Here is a 17522-nt window from a genome sequence, read left to right on the forward strand (position 1 = left end):
AAGCTTAGAGACAAAGATTTTAGGGTGATAACATCCCCAACAAGGTCGGGATATAAGGAGTTAGGGCTTGAACTGGTCGAACCTTTGCAAGGCCAACCTCGCAAATCCCGAAGGCCTCCCATGGCGGATGAGAAGAAAGATGAGGGGGCAGGAGATCCCATCAAAATATTTCTCGAAGAAGCCCTCGAGCGACAACGAAACACGATGATGGACAGCTTTGCCCAGATCCTTCAGCGGCTACCCAGAAGCGATGCATCGGCTTCCAGCAGCTACTCTGGAAATGCCACGCCCTTTAAGGTACAATTTAATTTTCAAATCCCCATATTCGAGGGTCAGATAGACACAGATGCTGTAGATAAATGGTTAAATCTGCTAGAGGGTTATTTTTTTGTTCATGAATTTTCGAGGCGGGAAAAGATTGTTTTCGCTCTTCTCAAAGCAGCCCCCCACGTCAAGGACTGGTGGGAAACCTACTACGAGCAGAAGGATGAAAGTACTGGCTCACTATTTTCAGCCGCACCCACCTGGAATTCATTCCGGGATGCCATCAAGGAGCAGTACTACCCTATCAGAAGCTATGAGGATGAATACATAAAGTGGACCACGCTGCGGCAGGGAAGGGACCAAGACGTGCTGGAGTTCACCAATCTTTTCTATACACTTCACACAAAGTTGGGTATCAAGGATTCGGAGCAACATTTGATACTCAAATACCATGGCTACCTGCACAAGTACATCCAGGAAGAAATACAATTCCTGAACATCTCCTCGCTCGCCGCAGCATACCGATATGCCGTCAAGGTCAAGCAGAAGTTTAAACAAAAGAAGCGAGACTTTGGATCTGCGAATCCAAATCAGGGGAAAGGAACCCCTAAACCACAGAACAAAGGACAAAGCCAAGGCGAGACAGCCCAAGACAACCCGCCGAAGCTGCAAGCAAAGAACAGCGCCGCGAAGCCGAAAAAGGACACTGGAAAATGGTGTGAGTTCCATAAGAGCTCTACTCACAACACAAGTGAGTGTCGGGCCAAGCAGTCACTGGTGGTTGAGCTAAAGGTTTCAGAATTAGATGCATGTTCCAACTCTAAGTCAGAACCCGATAAGGGGAATGAAAAAGGGAAGCAGATCATTGATGCGGATCCCAACGCAACTGTTGCTACCGCCAAGATCCAGAAAAATGAACCCGAAGATCCAAAGGAGGAGGAGCGTCTCTTCCACTCCTAGATGTGGGTAAAGGGCTCCCCGATACAGTTCATTGTTGATAGCGGAAGTCAAAAGAAATTCATTTCGGCAGAGGTCGTGAAGCAGTTGGGCTTACCGACCACAGCACATCCACAACCATACACCATTGAGTGGCTCACCAGGGAACAAGTTCAGCAAAAGTTTCCTCATCTCATGGAGGAACTCAATGCAATGGGGACCATTGCTTCCTAAGGGGGGAGGAATGATCCAGGTGGATATTGGTGGCCACCTGCCAAGTCCACCTGGATCCCCACCATTGTTTCTCTCAGCATTTTCATTTTCCTTAATTGTAGCACAACTTACTATTTTTAGCAGTTTTTCGGGTCCTGAACTTCTAGAGCCGTTTTGAGGCCCTAAACGACGTTTTTTGGGAAATCTGGGGGCAACATTGGTCCATGGACTGATGTTGCCCTTCCCAAAGTGGTAGTGCTCGGATAGATCTTTCTAACGAGCTATTGTATGTGTCAAACGGAGATCGTATGCCAAAGTTACGACCCCGGGAAGTTGATGTACCAATTTACCCAAACGGGGCCCACAGTTTGGCGTTTCATCTCCTAGGGTTACGTTTTGGAATGTTAAGGGTTTTCCATTGTTTCTCAACAATAAATAGGCCTTCGAACCTCATTGTAACATAGTTCAGAGGCATGTAGCCACCACATCTCTTCTCAGAGATAAGCTACTATCGCCCTAGCTGGTTTATTTCCATTTATGGTTGTAAGCATATTTCAGTATTTTCCATTAATGAAATGAAGTATTATTTCCGCTGCATCTTTGTGTATATGGTTATCTCTGTAATTTGTTGCGTTCCTATTTAAATCTGGATCACTTTCAGATCTGGCATTATAGGTGTTTTTCTTTGGTTCTTTAAGTGGAACTGATGTGGATGGTGGCTCAACAAAGGGTTGGTTGGTGGTTATTTCTTCAATGATGGGACTAAGGGGATTTTGGTTTGGTCTAGGGAGGATTTGAAGCACCTCCGACACAGGAACTTTATTTGTTATTTTGGGTTGATTTGACATTTCCTTCTTAGCTTGGTAAGGAGGACCAACATTCTTTTTGCTTCTCAAATTATATTGTTTGTGCACTTCAAATATGGCTGAGTCATATCATTGTTTATAGTCAAATGACTCTCCAGACTGGGTTTGAAGTTGTTGTAACATATGAAGTTCTTCCTTATCCTGGGAGATGAATACAAGGTTTTGATCATCTAATCCCATTAGATTGATTTGGGTATCTTGTTCTGGATCATCAGGATCAGATGATTCTGCATAGTTTTCTTGAAAAGGGGGTCTAATGTTTTGATCAGGTCTATTCTTTCCTGTGTTTTGGTTTTGATTTTGGTTTTTCTTTTCTGAAATTAGCATTCCTAACTGGGGGTACTTGTTGATTATCCCATGTTTTCTATCTAGGTTGTCAAATCTATCCACGATTCTTTATACAGTTTTTTCCCAAAGATCTACTTTACCATTAGACGTTGAAGATTCATCAGCAAATCTTACTCTCCTTTCTATCTTTGCTAGGGCTTTTTTGGCCTCTAATTTTACTGCATTGGTGATCCAAATCGGATCCATAAATGACTGTCATAGAACCATGACTATATCGGGACGAAACAAATCCTTGAAGAATCCAAAATAGTAATCTAAAACACCCTGAACCAATGGCCATGGAAGCCGGCGTGGAACGACGAGGACCTCGGTCAAGGAGCACTAACCAAGGCACATGGAGACTACGTAGGAGGTCAATGTAGCCGCTGGGAGCCCTGGATTAGGAAAAGGAGCTGGTTTTCGATGCGGGCGAACAGGGATGAAATGGTAGAGCCTTAAGCACTCGGTCATGTTGTGAGCCAGAGGACCATGGGCAGAAAAATTAAAAGTTCCATCGTACGAAGGTGGGACCCACAACCTGGAAACTGGTAGTTTGATCGGGGCACCCTTGAATGGTAGGAGGTTTTGGAGAAAATGGAGTGATTACACTCAGCGATCGATGCATGGCAGCGGAGGTGAGAGAAAAACCGTCGTGATCGCGTGTTATCGGTCGAGCAAGTCAACCGCACTCGGCGTGCGTATGATGTTGGATCTCGAGGAGCCTAGATCGGATGGTTGAGATTGAGTCTAATAGACAGAGCAGAATTGATAGGGAATTAAGCCGTGATTTAAGGGAATTTAGAATCCCTTGACCACCACGGTGGAGAAAGAAATGAATCGAAGAACAGGCTAGCGTTGTTCCAATGGAGGCACGTGGCTACTTCCCGAGCGTCCATGCTGACACTGAATAGGGAACTCCCAGCACACAGGTAGTAGGCGAATCGACGCAGGGGGGAGAGGAACCGAACAAGCATGGAGGTCGAATGGCTAAAGCCATGAGTAGAGACAGCCGAATGGAGATCAAGAGATTCAGAGCAAAGAGTCCAAGCGACCAAGAGAGACAGTGAACAGTGAACCCTGAGAGAAGTGTTAACACCCAGGTTGTTCCCTTTGACTCCTAAGGGAATACGGCCGGGGTAACCACTAACCAAGCTTTGGATTACAGGTTCTAGCCAACCTGTAATCAGAGAGGGCTCTCTCTTTTAGTTTTTAATTTTGTTCTTGAGGATTTTAGGCTAGTTATGAGGTGGGAGTTTTGATTTAAATTTTGGTTGAATGATGTCTTCCAGTAGCTAAGATGAGATCTTCAAAGAGTTTCAGTCCATTGGGCAATGGAGTCTGTGATTATGGGTTGTTTGAGGTATTGAGTAAGATTGCTTAAAACTGTAGGGCCATTTAGATATATCATGAAACAAACTTAAAATTGTGATGATGAAATATGATTAACCAGTGAAAGGCAATTAAGAGTTTTTCACTAAGCTGGTGATGTGAGAATGAGATATATCACCCAGGAGCAGGTTTGAATTCCTGAACAATAGTCACTGTGAAAGTTTTAGTCTGAAGGTGCAGCAATTAAGAATTACACTTTCATAACTATAACTAGAGGAAAACATTCATAACAGCATAGATTGAGTTCAGGGTATTCAATGAATAAATCCTGAAACTATTCTTTTTCTGTGCTATTAAACTGTGAAATATAGAGCATGAACGGATTATGAAAGAATGAAATACATAACAAGAAGGTTAAAGAGACTTATTGTGCCATGAAATATGCAGGAATCCTGTAGCAGTAAGAAAACACACCACAACACATCAAACAACACAGAACTTTGGAAATTCCATTAGCTCCCTGTATTAAACTCTGAAATTTACAACATAGGCTCTTTTGAAGAGAAATTCAACAACCCCTGCAAGCTTATGCGAGGGGAAATATATACAATCGGTTTTTACAAAATATCTGAACGCTGAGTCATTTGCTCAATAAATGCATTCACCAACTTTTAGAATAGCAGATAAGAAAGTTATTGCTGCCTTAAATTTACAATGAATACCCTTCGGTTCTGTCAGAAACCTTTTTGACTTTTGGAGGCTGTTAACACCCAGGTTGTTCCCTATGACTCCCAAGGGAATACGGCCGGGGTAACCACTAACCAATCTTTGGATCACTGTTTCTAGCCAAACTGTGATCAGAGAGGGCTCTCTCTTTATGATTTGTAACTGTTTATGATAGGGTTTTAGGCTAGCTATTATGCACAGGTTTTGTTGATGTTCTGGTTGATGAAACTCCTTTTAGATTCCAGTGATGTAGTTTTCAGAGAGGTTGAGTACCATTGGGCAATGGAGTCTGTGGCTATATGTGTTTGAAACTTTGAGATGAAAGATGGGACTTACAGGGCCATTTGAGTGCTTAATAGAACAGATTTTTGATTAGATGACTGGAAACAGGTAACACAAGCAGTGAAAGCATTTAAGAATTTTCACTTATTGTCTATATATTCCCAACAGACAGCTTTAAGAGGAAAAGACAGAGGTCTCAGGGGCAAAAATTGAATCCCTGAGAATGCCTATCACAGTAAAAGACACAGTTTTGAAATGCAGCAATTAAGAATTACAATTCTGTCACTGTATCTGAGGAAAACATGTATAATAGCTCAGTTTGAGTCCAGGGTAATCATGGTTAAGTCCTGGAACTATCCTTTCACCTTGCTATCAAGTGTAAAACATTTGAACAACAAAAGAGAACAAAAGACTCGAAAACATATAACAAAGAGATTTGAGAATACTTATTGTTTTATGCAACACCCTGGAATCCTGTAACCTTCATCTTTCACCACAATACATCAAAGAACACCAAGCCTTGGAAATTCCATTCTTCCTTTGTATTACTTCTCTGAAAATATTACAACGAGCGAGAGCTCTTCAAAGGAAAATTACAACAACCTCTTCAACTGCTGTGAAGGGTGAATATATACTTGCGGTGATTTACAAAATATCTGAGTTCTGAGTTATCTCAGATTTTACATTCTTACCAACTACTTAAGATATTATGACCAAAACTTAATGCAGCATTGATTACAGAGTACAGGCATTTTAATGCTCTGTCAGAAGATATTTTAGCTTTTGGAAACAGCTAAGTCGGTCGAGATATTCTGAATAAATGCTGGCAGACCTGTCTTTAAGGCTTGTACGCTGTATCCTGGACTTGTCACCTGTGATTGTGACTGTTGCTTGTGGTGAGTCAATGGTCCTGCTGAGTTGGCTCAGCCTCTGCCTCTTCTCTGTAGATATCTTTCTTCAAAATTGTGCCTGCGCATGTATGCTCACTCGCCTGGAGAATTAGCGCTACTGATTCTGGCCTGTCAAAACTGTCTGTGTCAAATTTCTCCAGACATCCTGTGTGGGCAGTTGGTGTGCTAAGATTGCCCCTAGAGTTTCATCTGCTTCTGTGAATTTGAAGAAGTTAGGTGGTGTATCAAACAGATGCTCAACTTCATTCATGAGTAAAAACAGGTTCTCCACCCTGTCATACATAGTTTGCCCGGTGGCTGGCCCTGTGTCTGTTGAAGTGCTGGGCGGTTTTGCAATCTCTGCTACTGCATGGGCATCAATTCTCTTATTGTAATTGTCTAGGGTGAGCAGTCTTCCTACACTGCTTAAAATGCTGGGGAGGCCTCTGTTCTGTAGTGCCACGAATTTTTCCAGGAATCTGTTGATTTCAGTCTGCATATCCTGTGTCCTCCTCTCCAGTGTTCCAACCAAGTTCCTCAATGTTATGACTCTTTTGGCTACAGCAATTGTTTCTGTCCTGTTGGTGATTCCCATGACAGCTAATTGAGAGCTAGTCTTATAGTTCAGAATATTGATCATCCTAGTAGCAGCTTCTGGCATGTGTCCGAGGCTTGCCCTGGCTCTCTGTATTTCTTTGTTTGCTTTAGTGATGAGCACCATTTGCTCATCCATGGTCTCAATATATTGCCACTGGTTGGCAATGGACCGCCCAATGTTGCTCCATAGCACTGCTTTCATTTCAGCTGTCACTTTTTCTAGTGCAAGCTCTTTCTCTAGTTCAGCAATTCTCCTCTTAAGAGCTTTTACCTCTCTCTCCTTGGCTGCCTCATTCTGTTTGCTCTTGTCAAACTTTTCATTTACCTTAGCCAAGGTTTTCTTAAGTTCATCCAGCTCTTTCATTTGAGATTCCATGGCTTTGATCTCAGCTTGCAGCTTTTGCATGTCTAAACTAGTAGCCTGTTCCGATGTTGTAGTTGTTGTTGCTGTGGATGGCGCTGTAGTTGGTGCTGTAGCTTCTGTTTGCTGAGGAGGAGGAGTAGACTTTGGAGGGACTTCCTCAAGATTTATTATCACAGGAGGAGGCTGGGAGGGTTGGCCCTCTTCTCTTTGCTTCAGTGCTTCTTGTAGTGCTGCCTTTGCAGCTTCAGTTTGTCCTAGCTGGTCTTGAGTCCTAACCAGCTCTTTGTATAGGGATACCAGCAGATCTGTAGCATCCTTTTCTTGCCTTTGCTGGGCAACTTCATCTGTTTGTGGATGGATGGTGGCCGGGAGTTTGATTTTCTTTCTTAGGGCCGCCATGTCTGCATCCCTTATCTTCAGGAGTTCTTGGATGCCCTTGACATCTTTAGGATCATGCCCTATTTCTATAATTACCTCTTCCAAGGACTTGATCCTATTGTCCTTGGCTTGTGATGATGCTCTTTCTAATTCCAGCTGAGAAGCTGTGTTATCCAGGCTGCTCTTTAGTTTATAGTTCTCCAATGTCTCATCTGCCAGGGAGGCATACACCATTTCACCAGTTTGCTTATGTAATTCAATCTTGTCCATGGGGTGTATGTCTTTGGCAAGAACCTCCATGTTGGTTCTTAGATAGTCCGAGGTGGACTGAGGCTGCAAAGTTGTGGGCATGAAGTGGCTCATTATCATTTTGCCTTCATTCACATCGAAAGCAGACATGAGTCTCTGCTGGTTCCTAGGAGCTAGGTTTAACAAGTGATCATACAGCTGCACTTTTATGGGATCACTCCTCCTTTTGATGTCAATGAATTGCTGTTTTATACTTGACTACCCTTTTCTGTGTTGACCGGAGGAGCTGACCTCTCCTCCCATAGTCATGTCATGTCCACGCTGAGATGAGCTGGCCGGAAGTTCTCCACTGGGTGGGCCCATGCCCATGGCTTGCCTTACTGCTATGTCCTCCTCTTGGGAGTCATTCAGTCTTTGTCTCTTCTCTCCTCTGATGAAGGATGAGGTGTGGGGGGTCTCTCTCTCCCTTTTCCTGGTCACATCCTCCTTCTGTGGTGTTTGGAGGACTGAGGTGTCTACATTGGTGTCTGTCCTGGGAGGCACCTCTGTTTGGGGCTGCTGCTCAGTGTTACTAGGTAAATCTGTCCCCTTTTCCTGCTGCAAGGGCTGCTGTTCACTGGACTGTGCTTTTTCTTGTTGCTGCCCCAGTTCTTGCTGTTCCATTTCTTCTTGCTGCTGTAGCAAGGTGTCAACTTGTTCCTCTGTCAATACAGGTGGCTGTTCCACCTGTTTACCTTTGTCTTTGCCTGCTGCCTGGGATGTCTTCTCAGTGGTTTGCTGCTGTGCTGCTGAAGATCTAGCAGCTGTTCCAATTTGCTTTCTGTAGGAGGAGGGCACCTGTCCACAAGTTTCCAAGTCAGTTTCTTTTTGCACATTCCTAGCTTCTTTCTCAAGTAGTTCTACCTCAGTGAGTTGTTCTACTAGTGTACCCTCTTCCCACTCTAGTGCATTGGCATACTTTTCAATTTCAGGTTGTCTTTTATGCGCATAGTTGCCCAGTCTGTATCTAATTCTCCTGAGGGAGATAGTATGATTGGGGTCATAAGGAATCCACTCAAAACTGGTCTGCAATCTGAGGCCTTCCAGGATGCTGTGTGCCTCTTTCCACCCTTCTTCTTTCTTGTTATATAGGAAGGAACCTAGCTGGCTTCTTACCTTCAATTGTGACTTCTTGTTTCTACTCTGAAAGTGAAGGTAATCTGAGTTCCCAAACTGCCTGAAATACTCTAAGGCAAAAAGCCTCATGGGGACATACCTTGGCAACCTAAATGGGTTCAATTCACAGCCATATATCCTAATGACTGTGTGGTTCTGGTAGAAGTACCAGTTGCCAATATTGTATGATTTGTTCAAATGTAGAATCCTCTTCATTTCATCGGTTAATCTAGGAGGAGGAGTACCTTGCAGCGCTGTTAGGGCTGGATGAACAAATAAATCAATAAACTCACAGTATGTATAGGGTGATACTGAGGTAGAATGAAAGACAGAGGTCCAGAAAACAACTGATCTTAGGATTCCTTGGGCATTGAGTGGCCTCAAAGGAACAGAGAAGGTAGCTGGCTGATAGAAAAGGAATAAATGATATATATAGGAGGAGTACCTGAACAGTCTCTCCCTTTTCAAATTCATGAACTGCTCATGGATTTTCTCTGCTATGTAAGTTGCATAATCATACTGCACAGCTGGAGGCTTACCAGGGGCAAACATAGACAGCATTGCCATTATGCTGTCATCTACATCTTCCAACCCCCTGAATCCTAGGACATAGCCAATTAGATCCACCAACATCCTGCCCAACTCATTTAGATAGTGGTGCCCAATAGGAGGGGTTCTGACTGTTTCAGAGCCTGGTGTGACAAACAGTTGGTTAATTTTGATAATCTGGTCACTGGACAGCTTGATCCCTGTGTTAATCAGATTCTGCATGGACAGAGGGGTCAATTTCTTGGCTGTTTTGAAGCGCAGCATCTGGTTTATGCTCTCTGGGGTGATCTGGAACAGGACTAGGCCTGTGGGGCTCATGACTGCTCTTTGGCTGGGGTCATAGCATTCCTGGTAGCTATAAATGAGCTCTGGCATAGGATTGACTTGGGGAAGGTTGTATATGGGCAAATTTGACTCCCAAATCCCCAAGATATCTGCCCCACTGAGGTGCTGGGCTCTTAATTCATTCAGCATTAGCACATTGTACTTGGTTCCCATGGGGAACCAATCCAGCATTTGGTAGTCCATGTCCCCCAGGGCTTTCCATGCTAATTCCTGGTGAGGGGCATTGATGGGCTTAATATTCAGTGCAATAGGGGTCTCCATAGCTCTTCAAGTTGCAATAATTGTAGGTAGACAGGTGGAATGGTAAAACACAGTCTGGAGGCAGTTTTCTGTGGAAACAGTTGAGGTTTTGAGTATTCAAGGGGAACTCTCTCAATAGCAATTGAAATACTACTGGAGTCTAGTGACAGAACTTCTCTGTGGCCTAACTGAACTCTCCAATCGGGTGAATTATGTCTATTAGGAGCTCTGCCGGGAAAACGCAGAATTACAGAGGTTTTATGAGGATTGCAGGTTTCTAAAGCTCCGCAGGTACTTCTTGGCCCTCACAATGACAATGGCGGATGAACAAATGGAAATGAACGGTGCAAATATCGTTTTTATGGTTCTATTATTCCTCTGAGCAATTTTAAGCTTAATGAAGGTCGTATGGAGGGCGAGACGGTCTAAATACCTGTAATTCGATGAGCAGAGGTCGAAACACAGGTGCACAGTTGCTGCTTGAGGAGGTCGCCCGGGCTATTTGACTGGTTGGCGAAAATTTGAGTTCAAACGGTCATGCAGAGCACTCAGCAGAAACAATAGTAAAAATGGTAAAAACACGGGAAAATTGGTAAATATGGGTTATTTTACCAATTTGGCGCTTTTTTCTGCTGACGTCAGCATGACGTCATTGGTGGGTCATGGTGAGGTGACGTCAGCTGACGTCATCGGGCGACGTGGCAGTGGGTGACTGGTCAAAGGGGAGGCGAGGTGGCAATCCAGTCAGCAGTGAGGTGGGCGACAGACAAACCGCAGCGGTCACGGTTAAGGCCTTAACCGCCGCGGTTTCTCGGGGCGGTTTAGGTACGGTGCAGGGGCTGTCAGGCTTGGCTCCGAGATGGTTCAACGGTTGACGCGTGGAGGAGGCGTGACAAGGCGCAACGTCACTTTCCCGGAGGTTAACGTGCCGCCACAGGAAGCGCTCCGATATTGATGTGGACCGTCGGATCTGATGGGCCTGATCTGTCGGCTGGCGGAGGGGAAAGATGCGCGTTTAATATTGCGGGCGGAAAAATCAAACTTTGTGGGTTTTATGGGTTTTTTCAAATGTTTTGCTTAACCAACCATGAGGTAGGATTGGGAAACGTGCCAGAGGCGGGTACTAAGCTTTGCAAAGGTTTTATAGGCAAAAGGGGTTTGGAGAGGGGTTTTATCAGTGCAGAGGTGATTTGAGGGCAAATTGACTTGCAGCAAAGGGGAAATAGGGTGGGATAGGTTCACCAAAGTGGCCAGATGCCATTTGGTCCCTTTTGAAAAAAAATACACGGCTATTATGCCTAGGGGAGGGAATATACATAAGATTTGGGGTTTTATACACCTTAGTGTTAATATTATTAGGGGTGGGGGTAAGATAGGGGAGGTTATATAGTAGAATTAGGAGTTAATATGAATGAAGGAGGGGAATTAGAAAGGGGGTGTTAGTGATGGACTAGAGAGGGAAAGAAAAGAAGTTAGTGATGCTCTTTGCTGTGAGTTCATGGACTTCACCACTTTGTTTGCTGATAGATGTATTGCCTTGGCAAGAGACCTATTGATGCCTGTGTAATGGTGATCATATTCTTTCTGCAACCACAACTGCCTACCCAACTATTTTGCCTAGCATTTTTTGTTTCTTCTTGGAGGGGCACTTGGACTTGCAACCCTCAATTGCCTTTTCTTTTCTTTGGCTTTTTCCTTTTCTCTCTATCTACTTCTACCCTTATGTCTTCCAAGGTCCCAGATTAAACTTTTGGGAACCTTTGCTTCTCTACCTGAACTACTTGTCTGCCAAGATTAAGCTGTTTGGACAGACCTCTTTCTCTATTCTACAACTCAAAATTGAAACATGGCATGATCCAGATTAAACTGTTGAATCATCCACAAAATTTGAAATAAGGTCCTCAATACTTGAAACACTTTACCCAGCTCTTGCTTTCTAGGAAATATGGGATCTTTGGGATACCAGAGCAGAGCATATTTGGCTTTTCTCTTGCCAATCATGAAATATGAAACCTATTACTATAGGTATCCAACAGTGGCTCCACATGGGGATGGTTTTTCTTTTGAAAGACCAAGAACAGCAGGTCAGATTGCCTTATTCCTTGATTGCCCATCTTTGTCTTTGAAATCTGCTGCATGAATGTGTCAAAATAGTGTGCCTTTCTTGGAGAACCTCTGATTCTATCTGCCTGTTGCTGCTAGGTGCAGCATTTGGGAAAACCTCTTTATACAATTTAAATCAGAAAGGAATATGTACAACTGCATATATACAATGAACCTCTGAATTTCTATCATAGTGAACAGTCAAAATAGTGCTTCAGCATCCTGCCATTGACAGGGCCTTCATCCAGTTCAGTTACAGTCAAACTTTTTAGGAAGTAGGTGTTATTACCTTGTACTGCTTGGACAGCAAATGGTCCTTTCCATAAAGAATCAAACTTCCCATGTTTTCCTTTCTCTTCTCTTCTTGCATCCCACTTTAAAACTTTGTCCCCTACATTGAAATCTTCTGCTTTAGTTCTTCTATCAAAGGCCTTTTTCAGTTTCTCTTGTAGTATCTGCACTCTGCTGAAAACTTGTTCTCTGGTCTGCTGTAGACAAATTATCTGGTTAATCCTTCTTTGCATGTCATTGGGCTCTGCTTGGCTTTCTTGTAGAAGTTTCATAACCGGCACTCCTAGTGATGAAGGAAATCTGGCCTCTAATCCATAGACTAACTCATATGGGCTGGTCCCAATTGATCTTTTAGTGGTTAATCTGTCTGCCCATAAAGCATTTACTAGTTTCTTATGCCAGTTCTTTTTGTTCTCTTCCAGCACTTTCTTTATGATGTTTATCAGGCTTTTGTTTGATGATTCAGCAAGGCCATTTCCTTGAGGATAGTAAGCTGTAGAATGGCCCAAAGTAATGTGAAATTTATGGCAGAAGTTCACCATCTTCTTGGATGTGAAGGCAGCAGCATTGTCTGTTATTATCTTGTCTGGGCAGCCAAATCTAGCCAGTATATTGTTTTCCAAAAATTGAATGATTACTGAATCATTTGCTTGTCTGCATGGGACAGCTTCAATCCACTTGGTGAAGTAGTCTGTTGCTGTCAAGATCCATCTGTGTTGTCCTGAAGATGAGGGATGAATTTCTCCAATGAAATCCAAGCCCCATTGTTGAAAAGGTCTCTCTGTTGCAATGGGCCTCAAAGGAAGTGGCAGCAACTGTCTTTTGCCTTCAAACAATTGGCACTTGTGGCATGATGTTGTGAATTTCTTCACATCAGAGAACATAGTGGGCCAGTAATAACCAGCCCTTAATATCTTGTCTACGGTGGACTTCCAGTACAAATGTCCACCACAGTTTCCAGCATGGAATTCTTGCATGATATTGTCAGTTTCATTCTCAAGAAGACAGTGCAGCAAAATACCTTCATGGTTTTTCCAGAGTAGATTCTCATTTATCACACAAAATTTAGATGTTTTCATTTTTAGGAACCTAGACTTAGTTCTGGACAGTCCTGGGGGAGCACACAGGTTTTGTAACACATAACAGACATCAGAATACCAAGGAGATTGTTCAAAGGCTACATTGATCTTTGGAGTCGCCAGCTCTGTTTCACTGTCCAGTTGGTTAATGTCTAAGGCTTGGAAATTTGCTTCTGTCATTAACTTGGCCAAACCTTGCCCTTTTATCAGCTTTGTAGGCTTTATTTCAATGTCAAATTCAAGTATGCTTGCAATCCATTTTCCTCTTCTACCTTCTAAGTTTTCTTGTGTGAGAATGTCTTTGACAATAGGACTTGGTACATAAGCCACAACATGGGAGTAAAGGATGTAAATCCTAAAGTCTTTGATAGCTTTGATTAAGGCATAGGCTTGTTTCTCCATTATTTGGTACTTTAGAGGAGCATCTCTAAGAGCTCTGCTGAAAAAAGCAATGGGCTTTTCATTCCCTTGGTCATCTTTCTGTAATAAAACAGCAGCAATAGTATGTTGGGAGGCAAAGGAGAAAATGATAAAGTCTCTGTCAAACTGAGGATTAGTTAACACTGGGGTTTGAGTCAAAGCCAATTTTATACTTTCAAAAGCTTGTTTTGCTTCAACAGTCCATTTGACCTTTGAATCTTTCTTTAGCATATTGTTTAGTAATCTGATTAACTCTGCTAAATTTGGGATAAACCTTCTCAAAAAGTTGATTTTTCCTAAGAATCCTTGCAGCTCCTTGACATTCCTTGGGTGAGGCATTTGTAGGATAGCTTGTATCCTATCTGGATCAATTCTTATGCCATTTTTCGAAATGATATGCCCTAGAAGTTTCCCTTCTTCCAAACCAAATAATGACTTCTTGGGGTTTAAGGAAATACCATATTTTCTGCATGTTATGAAGATTTGTCTTAAATGTTTCAAGTGTTCTTGGTCAGATTTTGAAAAGGGTGTAAGATCATCTAAGTAAATGACCAAGAAGTCATGAATTTCCTTTGCAAAAGCAATGTCCATTGCTCTTTGAAACGTTGCCCCTGCATTTTTCAATCCAAAGGGCATCTTCACATACTTGAAAGTGCCCCATGGGGTAGTAAATGCAGTTTTGTCTTGATCATCAGGGTGTACCAGGATTTGATTGAAGCCTGAGAAACCATCCAACAATGATATTCTTGAGGCCCCTACTACCCTCTGAAGGATGTGATCCATTTTGGGTAAGGGGTAGTTATCTTTGAGTGACACTAGGTTCAAATTCCTTAAGTCTACACAAAGTCTAATCTCACCAGTTTTCTTTCTTGTAGGGACCAAATTTGAAATCCACTCAGAAAACCTGATTGGTGCTATGATACCAGCTTTGAACATTTTTTGTAATTCCTTTTCAATGGAAGGAAGGAGCACAGGATTGATTCTTCTCAATTTCTGTTTGAATGGTTTTTGATTAGGCTTGAGGGGAATGGTGTGCTGGATAACAGAGGTATCATAAGACTTCAAGTCCTCATAACCCCAGGCAAAGACATCTTGGAACTCTTTAAAGAGATCAATATATTTGGGTTTTTGATCAGGGGGCAAAGCAGCAGATAGCTTTATTATTTTAGGCTTGTCAGTGGTACCAATGTTACATTCTTCAATTGTTGCATCTAATGGCTGCATCTTTGGTTTCCTGGGGACATCATTTGAGTCAAATATATCCTCTAGTGGGGTAAGGCCTGCTGGAAGAAGATTGTCTTTGAGTTGTATGATTTCATCTTCAGCGTTGCTCAGCTCTTCACAGTCAATTTGGTGAATTTGCTGAATGTTTTCTTTGTTGAAAATGGTTGGACTGAGTAATTGTTTTGCTGTCCTAGGTGACATTGGGTGAGCAGATTGTTGAAACTGTAATTGTGATTGACTTGCTCCATCAACTATTTGAGATTGACTTGCTGTCTCAAGGTCAATATTTAATCCTGTAAACTCTTGTTGCAAGGTTAAAAAGTTGTTTATTTGCATGTCATTCTCAAATACTTGCCACTCTTTGACATTGTTTGGAATAGAAGGCCTATATTTGACCTCTGCTGTGAAACAATTGTTGGGTTGTAGTGGGAATTTGAAGGTGCTGGCAAATGTTGCCAAGCTATGTGCATGGAGATTGTGGCGCCTTGGAATCTTTGTGATAACAAACTCGGAGAAAGTCTCTAGTATTTCAATTGCAGCAGACCTATAGGACCTCAGCCTTTTGTCATTGGTGACAAAATTCCCTTTTACTTGTTGAATTACTAGATCAGAGTCCCCCATGATTGAGAGGCTATGTGCTTGTAATGATTTTGCAATCTTGAGGCCTAGTAGCAGAGCTTCATATTCTGCCATGTTGTTAGTGCATTTAAAGTTCAATCTATAAGCCCGGCCTTCTGCACAACCTTTCTCTTTGTTATGTATCCATACTCCAGCTCCTGCCCCTAACTTGTTAACTGAGCCATCAAACTCTAGGATCCACCAGATGCCTTGCTGGTCAGGAGATTTCAAATTCTGTTCATGGGATGGCAATGTGAGCATGAGTTGAGGTTTCCTTTCCCATTTGTCTCCTAAGATAATTTCATCATTTGTTTGACAATCTTTGACAACTAGAGGAGGGTTAATGGGTATTGTTGGCCTAATTGAAATTTGGCAGGTGCTACTTGTTTGATCACTGTTTTGTTCTTGTATGAGTGTTTCGGTCTTAATGTCATTGTTTGAGAAGCTTGCGCTGTCATTGAAGAGGATGAAGGAGTCTATGTCTGAATGGACAGCATATATTGGGAAATTTTGGGGTTTCTCTTCACTGCTGACCATATATTTCATGAGTGTTTCCCTATAAAGTCTTTTTGGTTGCCCAAATACAGAAATGGTTGCATATGACATGTCCAATTGCAGGGAGCCTTGGAGTTTGGCTCCCCATGATCTTGATAAGAGCATCCCATATTTGGGTGGGATATCAGCAACAACAACATCCATTAAAATGGTTTTGTTGGGAAATTGAACCAAGGACACACATAAATCCTTAATTAGGCACAAGCATTTGACTTGACTAGAATCAAAAGAAAACAGGTCTTTGTATGGTCTTGTGATGTCTAAGTTTAACCTTTCCATGACTGCTTTTGGCATCAGGTTATGAGAGGCACCTGAGTCAAACATTGCATTGTGCAGTATTTTGTCATGTATATGCAAGCTGACATAAAACGGTAAAACCCCTGTGACTACTGCTTTTCCATCTACCTCTGGGCCAAACAGTAATTCTGGAGTGTCATCTAACACATTTACATCATCTTTGCTGTTGGTGAGCTGAAGGGATTTTTTGATCTGTTGCTTATATATGTCATGCTTGGCTAGCTCTGAAAGGGGAATTGCTATCTTTAACTTGCCAATCTCTGTTCCTAGGTCAAAGGGTTTATCCACCTGAATTTTAGAGTCACGGATAGCAGTCCTTTCTTTGTTCATTGAATCTTCTTGTTGGATTTCATCTTGATTTTGGAACCTGCCCCTTATGTTGATGTCTTGAGGGGTAATGTTCGGATTTGGGTGGGAGGATGAGGTTGCCGTGGGCTGTTGTGGTGGGGACAGTAGTTCAGTGACTTCCTCAACCACTACTTCTTTTGTAGGCAAGTTTGTTTTGTCATTAGGTTCAGTGACTAAGGTTTCTTTAGATTGCTCTTTCTCCTTTACCTTCTCAGGCTGATTTGCATTTACAGTCCGACTTCTTAGTTTGTATTGTTTATGGACTTCATAGACGGCAGTATCATACCCTTGTTTAAAGTCAAAGGATTCTCCTGATTGTGTTTGGAATGTTTTGCTTTCATCCTCCTCATGGTCTTCTTGTGTTAAGAAAACCTGGCTTTTACCATCCAGACCTATTAAGTTGATCTCAGGATCTTCATTGAGCTGATTAGCTGAGGAAGTTTCTGCATAATTTTCTTGAAAAGGGGGTCTGATATCTTGGTCTGCACTTGTTTTTCCTATATTGGGGTTCTGGACTCTCCTAAAATTTGGGTTTCTAGGAGGATTGTTTTGTGGTGCCTCCCATGATGACTTTCTTTCAACTGATTCCACTCTTTCACCTAGTCTTTTCATGCTGTTTAGTATTGCATCCAACTTTTGATCAAAGCCTGAGGGCTCTTCTTTGAAACCAACCTTCTTTTCAAGCTTTGCCCTGTTTCTTTTGGCAATTAGGTTGGCCTCTACAGTGACTGCAACTCTTTGGGCTTCTGCAAGGGTTGGAGGATCTCTTTCTCTCAACTGATAGGCCATATCAGAATCAAAACCATCAGGGAAGTTATAAAGGGCCAAATCAGGAGGGGGCCTTAAGTTCTGGGGGATAGCATTGTATATGTTGTTA

This window comes from Pinus tabuliformis, chromosome 7, assembly GCF_031772625.1.
Source record: "Pinus tabuliformis cultivar Carrire ecotype Pingquan chromosome 7, CPIR1, whole genome shotgun sequence".
Classification (NCBI taxonomy): Eukaryota; Viridiplantae; Streptophyta; class Pinopsida; order Pinales; family Pinaceae; genus Pinus; species Pinus tabuliformis.